Source organism: Nanorana parkeri, unplaced genomic scaffold (genome assembly GCF_000935625.1).
Source record: "Nanorana parkeri isolate BGI_ZX_2015 unplaced genomic scaffold, ASM93562v1 scaffold505, whole genome shotgun sequence".
Taxonomy (NCBI): Eukaryota; Metazoa; Chordata; class Amphibia; order Anura; family Dicroglossidae; genus Nanorana; species Nanorana parkeri.
This window is the reverse complement of record NW_017306773.1, coordinates 263072-277045: the sequence shown is the minus strand read 5'-3', so window position 1 is coordinate 277045 and position 13974 is coordinate 263072. Positions and strand designations below refer to the sequence as shown.

Genomic DNA, 13974 nt, shown 5'->3' with positions numbered 1-13974 from the left:
AAACCACTGAAACAAATATATATTTTCAACCCAAAAAAAAAAAAAAAAAAAAAAAAAGCTGTACCATCTCAGCACTACAGAAAGGACAAGAGGACAAAGCCCTAGGAGAGATCTAACCAAGTTTAGTAGTACAAAATTCCAGATACAGAGTAATACATGGACAGTTTCCAAACCCAATACTCACGTATAGGTGGTTGTGGGAAATCCCTTAGGGAACACCTAGCAACCAGTGGAAAAAGGGCATGCGGAGAATAGATCTGTCCATACACTGGTGGTCACTCAATGCTGGTCAAGGTGTGGATCAAATAATCATCAGCTTAGAAGCCCGATGTCATCTGGAGAAAGGCAGTGATTACCCCAAAGGAACACAAATACACTGTAGGTACAAGACAGAGGCGCCCAAGAAGAATAGCTAAACCATACGTGTTGCATCTATACAAACATTTTAATCGGTCTACACAAGTAAAATACATTGTCAATTAGTTTTGCGACTATACAATTTGTCACTCCACGATAGTGTAGGTGCACTTTGAGAATTAACTCCATGTAATTTGTGGTTCACACATTGGGAGCTGTGTATTTTACCTATGCAGACCAAATAAAAAAAAAAGTTTGGACTAACACGCATGGTTTATGCATTCTTATGCATGGCTTATGCATTCCTTTGGGGGGTACTCACTTCTCCAATTGGACGGCTGGTGTAACTTGTTCTTTGTGCAATTAGCAATAGCATTTTAAATGCAATTACCGAACTGCCACAAGTGCACAACTGTATATGGAAATGGTTCCACTAAGTGTAGCATTTGAAATCTGACAAATCTGGTTTGCAGTTTTGTATTGCACTCTGTACACATATGGTACACTGCAACTGTACTAATCTTTAGTTTTAACATTTAGGGCTGGTGCAGACCTAGGTGATCCAGGGTGCAGCCCCATTGATTTCAATGGAGTTACATCCCTGTGGCAATTGTACATGTACTATTTTTCGACAATATGCCTGGCTGTTTTAGCTGTGAGACTTGGTGTTAGACTGCATGGGTGGAATCGTGAGAAACCATGTGATCTGCCTGTTGCGACTGGGGTGCCATTAGAAAATAATTGGCACCACCAGTGCCATCGGTGGTGGTGGGTGACCACACAGCCATCCGCACGGTTTTGTGCACGATTGCTGTGTGGTTACGGATTGCGCAGGTGTGAACTTTGACTAAAGAGGAAATAGTCCTGTTCACAATTCCATTAGTAAAAATATGATAATTTTTATAGACACTCCCCCAAGCATACCTTTGATGCACAAAAACCATATCAATTTCAAACTGGGGCATCTCGCCATTTGAAAACTTCAATGTTCTGGGATATATACACTAAAATGTACTCGTGTTAGACCAGATACATTTGTAAGAAGAAAAAAAAAAAACCCCCACTGATTATGCCATGAAATCCTCATATGTAGCACGAGGTTGGATTTTATGGGTCAAAATGACAGATTACTTAAAAAAAAGTAACCTTTTCTCACGAAATTGAGACCATACAATGACTGATGGCCTCAACATGTCAAATGTTGCTGTGTGCACACGCAAAGTCCTTCCAAATTTTTCAGTTTTAGACATGCCCATTCTGAGAAATACCACCACATCTAGTGGGGAACAAACCAAGCTGAATGAAAGCCTATGCAAGGACCAGTAACACTGGTTTGTCCTCTACAGCAGAGAAGCTGGCAGGATTCCAGACATGTTGACAAAGTGGCTGCTATAGAAACTGACAAATAAGATGACATCACATTCCAATCAGCAGAAATCTCTAGCTCGAATAGGTCTAAGACACAGGTTCCTCCTTTGTGACTCATCAGCTGCATTCTTCCCATAGTACGTGGCTCTGTTTCTACATTACTGCAACATGCCAAGTAGAGGTTTGTGTGGTACCCCAATGCACTTAATCACCTTGCACTGCAGGGTGTGGTAATGCACTACTTACTTTCAATTTGGTGCACTTTGACCAAAAAAGTTCAGCAAAAGTGCCATCTTCCGGCTGACATTGCAGTGCATCCACAGGAGAGAAACTGTCAGGAGCTGAGCGGTGTGGGGAGGAGAGAGAGTGCTGTGTGTCACAGGAGGCTGAGCTCTCCTCCTGCACTGACCTGCTCAGCCTCCTGCACAGATCAGGAGTGGTGTGTGGGCAGAGACAGCTGTCAGCTGAGACCGAGCTCTCCTCCCCTCACCACCTGCCCAGCCTCCTGTGACAGCAAGTCAGGATGGAGAGCGGTAAACAAACATTTGGCGATTGCTTAGGATTGGCAGTCAAGCTCTTTCTATTGTAAAAGGAAAATATCAGGGGTCTGTTTAGACACCCATTTCACCAAAGCCCCCAAACCCCAATGTTAAAAAATAAATAGCAAAATTTTAGAAAAAAAACCCAAACACTGACTTTATTCGGTTTGTCTCAAAATGTCATTTCAATGCATCAATGGTTTCTAATATTCTATTAAGAGTTTTATAGTAGAGGCATCTCCCCCTACTCCTGATTGATTGTGTCATCAGGGGGCCCAGTCTAGGAAACAAGTTGACTGGTGATAGGATGCACCTCCACTAAATATGTTGATTGTCTGTTGTGGCATGGATGAAACCATGCGCCTACGAAACAATTGTAGCACATCCACTTTAAATGCTATACATGCATACTATTTGTATTGAACACAGGATGGAGATTTACATGTATATTGTACACATTTTCTTCAACAAAGTTGTATTTTTCTGCCTCTCCCCTTTAATAAAACCCACAACCAAAAACATGATACACATGCCAGGTATGCCAAACACAACATGTAAGATTTTGCACACTCAGCAAGTCTCCATGCCATAACATGTTTTCTTGAGACAATTCTCCCCTCAGCGTCTGTCAGGCTTCCAAGCTTTGATCAGACAGGTGTGTTTCTTCAGCATTTTAATCCAGACACTCCCATTCCCATATTATGCAACTTTCTACACACCTATAGACATATGCCTAGAACCGATCCATAGGTTGATATTTGAAAAGCATTATACTGTGCAGATAGGCGCTGATAAGTGCATAGCACTGCAAGACAAACTTACGCATTTCATTTTTCAGCCTTCAATGCACTGGGGAGGACTTGTGAAAAATGGAGCCTACAGCAACCAGATTCATTTTCCAGCCTGCACTAGGAAAGTAGATTAGATCAAACCAGCTGGTTGCTAGGGGCAACAGTCCAGTTTTTCCTTTGCTTCCCTGATATTGCCATACCCTCAAACATGTTGCAGTGCATCCAATGTGTTGGGTGTCCACTTAAGCAAGAAAAATGACACTAGCATACAACCATTATGGGAAAAACTTAGTTCTGCTTACATTTCTATAAGCATCCTTTTTCACACTTACAGCTATGAACAAACCTGTGGATTCTACCTTCAGTGGGACTTCCTCAAATGCACCAACCTTTTATAAGTGCTTGTTCACACCATCTCTGGACCAGAGTTTTGTCGGCACCTGAAATGTATACAAATGTATTCCTATGGCATTTCTGGGCTCTGTTCCCACCAGTGGCCAGTTCCAGTACAAGAGGGGAAAATGCTGCATGCTTTTTTTTGGTGTGGAACCACCAGAAACCACTGAAATTCATGCGAGAATTATTTTTTAAAAAAACCATGAAAATGCTCTGGAACGCACCTGACAATAAAAAGGCACTGGAACGCATCAAAATGCACTGCACATGCAGAAATGCATCCAGATCTGGTCCAGACATGGGGTGAACAAGCCTTAAGGTAACTGGTTACCCTGCTGCACAGAGCAGGCACAAGCTTTTGGTCCACTGGCCAGGAAAGCTGACAATTTTTTTAAATCCTAACTACTTCTGGAGCAACAGATAATACTAATTAAATAATAAAGACCCCAAGATCAAGGTAAAAAGTTCACCTAAAAGCATTGTAAATATCAGTTTTGCCTGGAGTTCAAGTTGATACTGATTTTATCAATAAGCTAGGGCAATCACCTGAGGAACTCAAGACTGGTCATGATAAAAGATTGAAGAATAGGTCACCAGCACTCCATAAGTTAAAATGAATGAGTCCTTTTAATGGACACATCTCTTGCCTTGAAGGGACCCTGTGTGGCCCCGAAACGTCGGCTCATGTTGGATTTCTGTGACATCATTGTCCATTAAAAGGACTCATTCATTTTAACTTATGGAGTGCTGGTGACCTATTTTCTTCAATCTTGTGTTTTGCACGGTGCCATCCGTGAAGTTACTTCGAGCACCATTTATTTGATTGTTGGCCGGGACTGCTGAAAGGTGTGCGGAGGGCACCTCCATCAATTGCATCTGGTCATGATAAAAAACTGCAGCAGTTTACTTTATGGCCCTGATAGAAGAACCCTGCTTCAATGGTGGTCTCACTCATACACAGGACATGGGTACTCAACTTGATTCTTTTCAGGACAACAAAAAGAGCACTCTTAAAATAGCCAATCTGCTTATCATAAACACTGGTTTCTTCCAAGTATAGAAGCCAATCATCCCCTGCCACCCATGTTCCATTGAGGATATTTGTCTCCACTTCTTGTCCCCAAGCCACAGCTGGAAGCTAGAGGCAATTGCTCCAATGTCAGGTAAAGTTCATTTAGTGACAGCGGTCACGAAAACTAGTGTCCTGATAAGGTTTTCCTCTGACCAAAAAATTGTGAATTCTCCATATCAAAAAGTTGTGGACACACCCAGTGGCGTAATGCGGTGTACAGGGACAATGATGGCATGCTTGGACTTGTAGTTCCTTAGCTGATAAATATGTGTGGGGGTGGGGGGTACAGTTCTAGTGGATGTTTATATAATATGGGGGGGCGAAAAAATGTTCTGCCCCGGGCACCCATAACTCTGGTTACGCCACTGGACACACCTTGTCCAAGGACTAAAGCAGGGGCCCAAACTACTTGCGATACAATGATTTGAACAAAAACCATTCAACCATGCTAAAAGATTCTCATTGGTCCGCACGGTCACCTGACAAAAGCCATAGCACAGGGACAGTACAGGTAGTACACCAGTTCTGGTGGAGGGAAGGACTGTACGCCGAAAGGAAAGTATAGTGGAGGGGAATCCAGGCAATTCCGTTTTCCCCAGATTACTTACCCTTTAAATGCACAGTGCATGCTAGAGAGTGCTGATGTCTGGCTACCACAATATGGCAGCAATCCCTATGCGTGCATTTATTCTCATGCAGATGGCAGGGCAGTTTTAATTTAAAGTGTACATTTTTATTTGCCAGCACACATGTGCCAACAAGCCCCTATGTGATGGCATTTGGAGGCAACAGGTACTCTTTATAGAGCCTGACCTCTACTACAGAAGAGAGCACCGCACTGTTCTTGATCACCTGTGTAGCCTAGCTTGTCACAGCAGAGCCAAACTCACTGACGACAGAGGGCAGATGAGAACAGACTTCTCCAGTCTGCTTCCCACTGTCTGGGTCCCCCAGAAGAGCAGGGGAGGCCAAAAGCCATGGCAGGGGAGGACAAGCAGGAAGCTTGGCCAAAATAAGCGGCGGCTCCCGTGCTCTACATTTAGCCCCGCCTGCAGCAAGGCTAAATTTAGACAACCCCCCCCACCCAGTACTGCATGTCCTGGGCAATAGCAATCCCGCACCCCTGCAGTATTCTGACTTTTAGGAATACTTATTTCACCAAAAATGGGTGCAATCAGTAAAATGAAACTGATAAAGCTGTAAAAGGTCTACTATATTTTGTTTGGGTGGAAAATTGCATCACATCTGTGCAAAGCTGTCAGTAGCAGCTGTATGATAATACTCTCAAGGCTGTAATTACCAATGTGGCATAGCAAGAACCTGTTAATAGCTCAACACTTACATAGATTGCCAATAAGCTCTGACAGTGGGTTATACTGCGTTTTGGGGCAGTTTTTGGTTAAAAAGTATTTTTTTAGTTTAAAATGGGTTTGTGCGTTTATGAGTTTGCATGCGTTCCAGGGCAGGTAAAATAGGGCTTGCTGCAGTTTATTTTTACATGCTTGGGAACTGAACGCTGCGGTGTGAACTAGAGCCCAAAATACAATTGGAATACATTGGACGCAGTTTTGATCCAGTCTGTAACTGCTCTGCTCTTGGTACGCGCTTGGTGTGAACAAGCCCTTACAGAAGATTATAGCACAGTATGATGGTCTATCAGTCAATAGCCTGTTTCCCAATAGGGTCACTATTAATGTAACAGCAAGGCTGTCCTCTTTGTTCTGTTACTTTGTTCTGTCACTTTCCCATAACCGATTACTCTGGATCGAATCGCATGTCTACCCTTCCTACTCAACCTTTCCCCATCTCCATGCCACTTCTATAGGTAGAACTTTACATAAAGTGTATTTCCACTTTTGCAGCCAAATTAGGGGACACACTTTTACATGATCCTATTCAGAGAGACACACACATGCTGCTCACCTTTTAACTTGCTAAAAAGGCCCTACCTAGCTTCCACTTCTATGTAGAGTTAAGGAAGGGGCTGGAGAGTTAATGTTTACCACATGCAACCCTGCCACTGGCTCTACCATTTTCATTTGCAAGATATTACTAATCAACTTCAGACACCCCAAAGATCTCTCACCCTTTGAGACTCTCTGCCGGCAATCAACCTCCACCCACCTAATCTTACAAACACTATATCGTTTGCCGGGGTCCTGAATGGAAAAAAAAACAAAAAAACCTTAAGTTTGTGTCTTATTGGGGAGATTTCCCCCTTCACTTCCAGTCCTGAAGACCCAGTATGAGGGGAATCTGTAAAGAAAAGGCCCTCTTAGTTGTCACCAATACAAGTGTTACCATTACAGTTCTGCCATGAAAAAAAATCCCCACTCTGTATTCTATCAAACTAAACGTTTTGCTTTGGATACAGTCAGAGAAGGCCACTTCATCTGAATGTTTTAAGGCATCTATAAAAAGCTAAATGTTTTAGTGCAAGATGAAGGCTGAATTCGTAAAAAAAATTCTTGTTGCTTGGCTGCCCAGTCGATTTTTTTTTTTTTTTTTTTTAAACACCCGGGCCACTCACCCCCACAACGTTTGAAATTAATTCGTAAAAAAAATTCTTGTTGCTTGGCTGCCCAGTCCTTTTTTTTTTTTTTTTTTTTAAACACTCGAGTCACTGAACCTCAACAAGTATGCAATTCAACTTCAAGGAAGACAGGCTGCATGCTTGTTTATGAGGTCACAAAAATGGCAGGCAACATTCATTGTTGTGCAAGTTTCCTGAAGGCAAATTCTCACCTCAGCATTTTTCACATAGCGCACTACATTTTATGAATGTTTCCACCATGTGCTGAAAATTGCACCAAATATGTAGCACATATGTTTCTTCCAGATCTGTGATATTAAGTAGTAAAGAAAGTGTGACCATGCCATCACCTACAACTGTAAAAGCAGTACACATTTCATTAAAGATGCTCTATTTGAAATAAGCCTTTTAATAGTGTCCTAGAACATACAGCAACACATGGTAAATGCATTGGTGAAATGTACTGCCATTCATTCCAAATTACACCCCAATGCATCTCCATTACGTGCATTGCGCGGAAAATGTAAAGATAGTAGTCACCAGCACTTAATTGTAACGTGCAAAAAGGATAGCACTTTTATTGATTTGTCACATGCATCAAGAAGCCAGGCTTCTTCACACATGCGACATATCAATAAAAGTGCTATCCTTTTCGCACATTACGAGTGCTGGTGACTACTATCTTTACTTGGATTGGCACCATCAGTGTCGTCATTTTGAGCACCAACAGATATTTCGTTTGGTTCAAGTGCTGTACGGTGTGCAGGTTATTCTCTAACGCTATTTGCACTGAAAACATACACATCATGTAACAAATTAGTGAGCTGCAAGGCATGTCCATTGGAAGTTGCTCTGGGGTGCCATTCATTCTGAATTACTATACTAACATATTTAACTTGTGCTGTGATAAAGCATGTTACTGCAATGCCATAGGGTTAAACCCATGTTAAGGTCAAGTTAAGGTCTTTGCTTCAGGAGAGACAGAACACAAAAAACAAACCACCATCAGAATAGTAAATTGATTCATAAAGTCATCTGAATGTACACAATGCAGTACTCACTTTGTATTTAAACACACATCATATTTACAACACAGAATAGGACATTGATTGTCTAAAGATTTGTCAATTTACAAATAAAGGGGACCTTTACAGTATTGGAAAACATTGAACTGACATGTTACTAGGATTATTAAACAGTCAATTACCATAAAGGCCTTAGATTTTATTGCAGAAACTCATTCCTAAATGAATGCAGCTTAGTCTGGTTTTGTACGATGGTCAAAAACTTGCAGTGCAACAGCATGGTTGTCACTAGCTGACAGATATGAGGGTGTGGACTAGACATTAGTCACTGCGTTACTTTATTTATATATTCCTATACAATTATAAGAGTAGTCATCTTGACTTATTTTCCCTTCACATGCCATCATTGCAGTCCTGATGGATTTAACTGCAGCAAACTTTGGTTATTGTGAACACCTGCCAGGATGTGCATCTATAGGGAGAGGTCTCTTCGGGTGCTGCAAAGTGGAAATTCTAGTGGTCAGTGACAGGTGCTCGCTTTAGATTTTCCCATACCTCTTTGAGACAAATTTAATTTTTAGACTAAAAGGTGGCCATACACTTTGGGTTGTAAAGTAATGGAAAAAAAAAACCGTACGATCTGCTCATCTTGGACAGGCAGATCGTAGTTGCGATCGCAATCCCACCCAAGGGACGGGCTTCCGACTGCAATGCTGAATGGGCAGTGTGCACGTGCACACACCGGCCCGTTCGGCAGTTGTCGAAGCAGGCCACTAACCCGCTGAGAATCGTGCGATTCTCGGCGGGTTTTCCAGCCGGCTTGTTCGACGGAAGACGTGCGACCATACACCTTCCATACACTGCACGATTCTCGTACGATAATCGTACAGTGTATGGGCACCTTTAGACTCCCAAGAGGATGAGTACAGAACCACAGCTTTCTTTGCTTCAAGTGTATTTCCACTTTTGCTGCCAAATTGGGATAACACCTACTCTTACATGTTCCCAATCACACTGCATAACGTTACCACATTTACAAATTGCTGCTTACCTTATTTCAGGACTGAAACATCCTTCTTTGCCCTTTCTATGTAATGTTTGAGGTGGCGAGGGAGTTGTTCATTAGTTAACCAGAGGCACAGGATTGTCTGGCCCAACAAAGGGTTAAGGATCAAGACATTTTATGTTAATGCACAGTCTGTCTTCTCCCTTATTGCTATTTATATATGCCATTATCCCAACATTGCTACCCTTTTCAATGAAATAGAAGATGCCCATAAATTCCTATGTATGAATCGGCTCAAATGAAACCACTAAGGTAGGAGGAAATATACACACTATAGTAAAGGTTTCTGTATGAACTAAAAGGTTCCTGTATGACAAACTAAGTCCAGTTACAATGTACAAGCACTAAAGTAAAATCAAAAGGGTAAATAACACTTCCCTGCCTTTAACTGATTCTTAAACATGCTTCAATTGGTGCCAATGCTAGGGCAAACATGTAAGCTGTGTCCGAGTTGAAGTTCTGTTTTGAATTTAGGAGCACTGCAGCATTGTTGCCACACCATCACAGGAAGCTGTATTAGGTCAACTTTACTGTGCAGATTACTTCTTAATGCACTTATAAGTGCTGTAGTAGCAAATTGTACTAAGGGGGGGGGGGGGGGGTGTTTTCTGAATTTGAATCAGCCTCTTGCAGTCCCATGTGCAGCAGAGTACAGAGGGGAAGGTAGGCCCAATCATGTGTTGCAGTGCAAATAGCTTGCCGATAGGAGAATAGAACAGGGTGAAGCATGAGCTCAGTACTACTTCTCCTGTCCTTGCCCTGCTAGGCAGAGCCATGTATATATCTGGACTCGATGAACAGGAATATAAATCCTTTAAGTTAAAAAGCTCTCATGCATTTCTTGTATGTATTAAAGGAGAACTATGAGGTGAGTGATTTTCACTCACCTCATAGTTCTAGCCGACCTGTGACAATGAGACTGTCACAGGTCGGCTCAGTAGATCGGGAGGCGAGTGAACATATACCGGTGTTTGCTCGCCTCGATCCTGTCATGGCTCTCTGCCGTGACAGGGGGAGGGGCTGGATTCCCCCCCTCCCCACCAGCGCTGACTGGCGGAACGGACGGGGGCAGGTACAGCTGGCTCTGCCCCTAGATAGGCAGAGCCAGCTGTCACGCAGCTGGGCGGATCCCGGCACAATTGTCGGGATCCGCTTCAGCGTCTCAGTATACAGCGAGCAGCTGCTCGCGGTATACTGCGGCGTCTCAGTATACAGCGAGCTACAGCTCGCTGTATACTGAGCCTAGGGTGACGGGAGGACGCTAGTTTGTATCCTCCCGTTAACCTAAGGAGAACTATGGGGAAAAGACTTAACCCCATAGTTCTCCTTTAAGCCATTTGCCTGATAGATGAAAGCATATCTAAACTCAAAAACAAAGATTGTAACTCACCAGGTATTAGATCAGGCTGCATTTGCTTTCTGTTTCAGGCATTTTCCCTCTAATTCTGTGAACACCACTTCCTGTCCATGGGTGGCTACACTCACTATCTATGGAAGGATCCATGGTTGCCATCCACTCTGGGCTACAAACATGCCTGCCTTTATTCATCTCCATTACATTAGGGATGCAGAGATTAGCATTTTGCAGAAGTTGGATAACTTTTTGCTTTTGGTTCAGCTCTCAGGACATGACAAGGACGTTGCACTTCTAGCAACAGGAAATTTTCTGGCTAAAATGTTCAACCCTGAAAAACAGAACGTAATGCAGTCCCTACATCAATGACTGGTAGGCTGCAAATTACATTTTTGTTCTTGGTTTAGTAATTATTCAAACTGTCAGGCAGTGAGAGGCATGTCATTAGCAATGAAAGGGTAAAACAAGCTTTGGCTGTAACAGTAGCAGTCAAGCTTGTTTAGATTTTTTTCATGCAGACCCTGGGAAGCTGTAGAGAAGCCCGATTTTACTGGGCTTTGTATGTGGACTGTGCCCCCACAAAAAAACCCACCTAGAATTACAACTGCTGTACAAAGCACCCATGCTTTATCAGAGTGAAAAATCTTGGGAGTCAAAGTTTTTGGAGTCAAAAACCCAGTTTATAAAAACCTACATACAAGGCCCAACTTACTTTCTAGTGCTTCATTCACCAATACAAAATAATTGGACCTGCAACTCCAGCCAGCAGAAACAAGGTCTTGGGAACCTTCTACAGCTGCAAATGTCACTAAAATGCTGGAGAGATGCCAGATTTCAAGTTCCGACTACTAGCGTTATCTAGATTCAAGAGTTTGGCATGCAGCCAAAGCGATTTATCATGCCTCAGCACAATCTAAAGCTGGCCATACACCTTAGAATTATCTGCAGATTTTCTATGGTCAGATGGAAAAGGTGCAACAGATTCCTCCATCTACACTGAACTGTGTGGATGGAGTAATCTCCACCGGGGCCAATCTGTTGCCCTCTTTCCATCTGACCACAGAAAAGCTGCAGATAATTGTAAGGTGTATGTACAAGTCTTTCACTAATACCCAGAGTTAAAATACTGATACAGCATTTGTTACTTCGGGTCTGGTCATTAGATATTTTTATGCAGTCTCAAAGTGTAGCAACTGATTAAATAAATTACATGTCTGCAACTCATGGCAGTTTATGACCTGCTAATCTGCAAAAATGATGCCTAGGTTTAGGGAATGGCAAATAATAACTTATTATAATCAGACAATGTTGAGTAACAATACATTATGCACAAGTCAAAGATTAATTGTGTTTTGCTGAGCTAATCAAGCGGAAGTGCAGAAAGTAAAGGCTAAGGTCTTACCTTTACAGAAAACACACTTGTCACTTCAGTTCAAAAAAAATTTAGTGCCCCAAAGTGATATTTCAGCTATACAGAGGTGGGTCTGCATTTACTATGACATGAGTGGGCCACTGCCTATGGCAGCACAAAGTTTTACAAACTTATAGTATCCCATGTTTTTGGTTTTCCCTTCTGTGACTACCTCTGCAGATCTTTGTAGAGAGATGTATAGAGGGAAGGCCAAGGAGTCAGAAGATAACCACAGCCATGTGCAGATAAAGGCAGCACAGCATATATGCAATATTCTCTGCTACATTGTAATAGCACATACTAAAATTAGGGCAGTATGATGGCTCAAAGCATTGTGGCGAATGGTTAGAGTCAGATACCCTTGCAGGTTTTCAGAGATCTTGAAACTCCCCTGCCGTGTTATTGCTACTCTTGGGTGGTAAGAGTTCCAACCCAATTTTGGCCATTTGCACACATTCACATCCTAAAAGAAAACCATAGGGCATGTGAACCCCACATAATAGCTGCCGAGCACAGAGATCTGGTTGGCCCTGTAAGAACTATAGATTCAAGTATAGCTGTCAAAAAAAGTGTACTTTTCTGCATTACTGCATGCAATGCCACATCATGTGTTTTTGGATGTTCCCTTGCATACATTTTGCATATTCGTCAAAAACCCCCCCAAAAAACACACATGTACCTTTTTCCAGTGATTGCCAGCCCACTGATCACATGGGGCCACATGGCAGACGCTGTATGCAACTGCACACGCAGTCCCAGGATCACCCAAGTGTACACATGGCCTCAGGAGCTGGGGTGTTCGTTTTGCCATAATAAACCCTGTCTGTACTGTGCTGGCAGATTACATAATCAGTTGTAAACTATATGTGCAGTACTGTCCTAAAGGGTTAAAGTCAAAAGGTTTAAGCCATGTCAAATGCTGATTAGATCACTTAAAATAGATGCTGCCCCTTGATGTAGGAAAGATCTTACTGCAGAATTAGCTAGTCCCCGATGTACTGGACCCGATTTCCTGCTTTAGGGTGGTTTGCCTTGCAGGATCCTATGGAGCCACCCTTGTGTGCGCTAGTATTCTGTGTCTCCACAAAAACACAGGCACAGCAAGGCAACCCACCACCCTCCCATTCCCAAGCTAGTAGATTGATGGCTGCTGGAGACCGCTCCATCTTGTGAGCTTGATCTGGACAGGAAGTTGAGAGGCAAAGCTGAGAAAGTTTGAGCCAGTTTGGAAACATAATGACCAAGTGTTAAGGCAAATTGCTGGACTATATATTGTTTGATCTGGATTCATTAAAAATTTGTTTGCATTTAATACCCCTTAAAGATATCCAGGCTAGGGTGGTAACTAATACATTGTCAGTTGAGTCCCTCCAGCCTGTCCCTTATCTGCCCACTGCCATCCATTCTAAGCCACAGAACAGAAGCTGTCCATAAAGTGACATTTGTATTCTTGCTACAAAAACTAGAAACTCAAAAAAATGTTTTATAAAAAAAAGTGTAGGTGTGCTGTGTGAAAAGGGAAAACAGTGGGGGTCCTTGTGGAGGCACTTTGGTTGTAGGATGACATTGCACTGTCCCCGTCTCCCAGTTGGCCTGCTACATTGTAGTCCCCTCACATGACTCTGGGGTAGACTACATGGCCCACTGTGGTCACATCAAAAAAACAGGCCAGAGCAATAATATGCAGCTGACTTGACATGTAATCAGCAGCAATGATTTGCAAAAAAAGGATAAAAGCCCCCACCACACACTACAGCAATAGTTTTAGAAGACTGTGCATGTTATCCAATGTCAAGGGTATGTTTCCGACACTCATCAGCTGAAGTGCCAGCTTGGGTAAACTGTGAAAAGTTTAACATATCAGAACAAATCCAGTGTAACGTGACTTACTACTAGCTAAGTGACCTGGATAAAGTAGAACCCTTACAGACCTAAAGCTGACATCAAGGAATTACACAAACTGATAAGAGGTAAGCACCAATGTGAGGAATAAGGCAGGTATTCAATCTTATTCCTCAACTCCTAGAGGTAATCTGCATTTACCACCAACCCCACAGGAAGC

The 13974-nt window shown here is 42.6% G+C and overlaps 1 protein-coding gene across 2 annotated transcripts in view; it reads right to left on the bottom strand.

Moving 5' to 3' along the window:
- Positions 1-13974, bottom strand: part of FAM46B (family with sequence similarity 46 member B) — a 22124-nt gene that overhangs the window by 2118 nt on the left and 6032 nt on the right. The window lies entirely within an intron of this gene.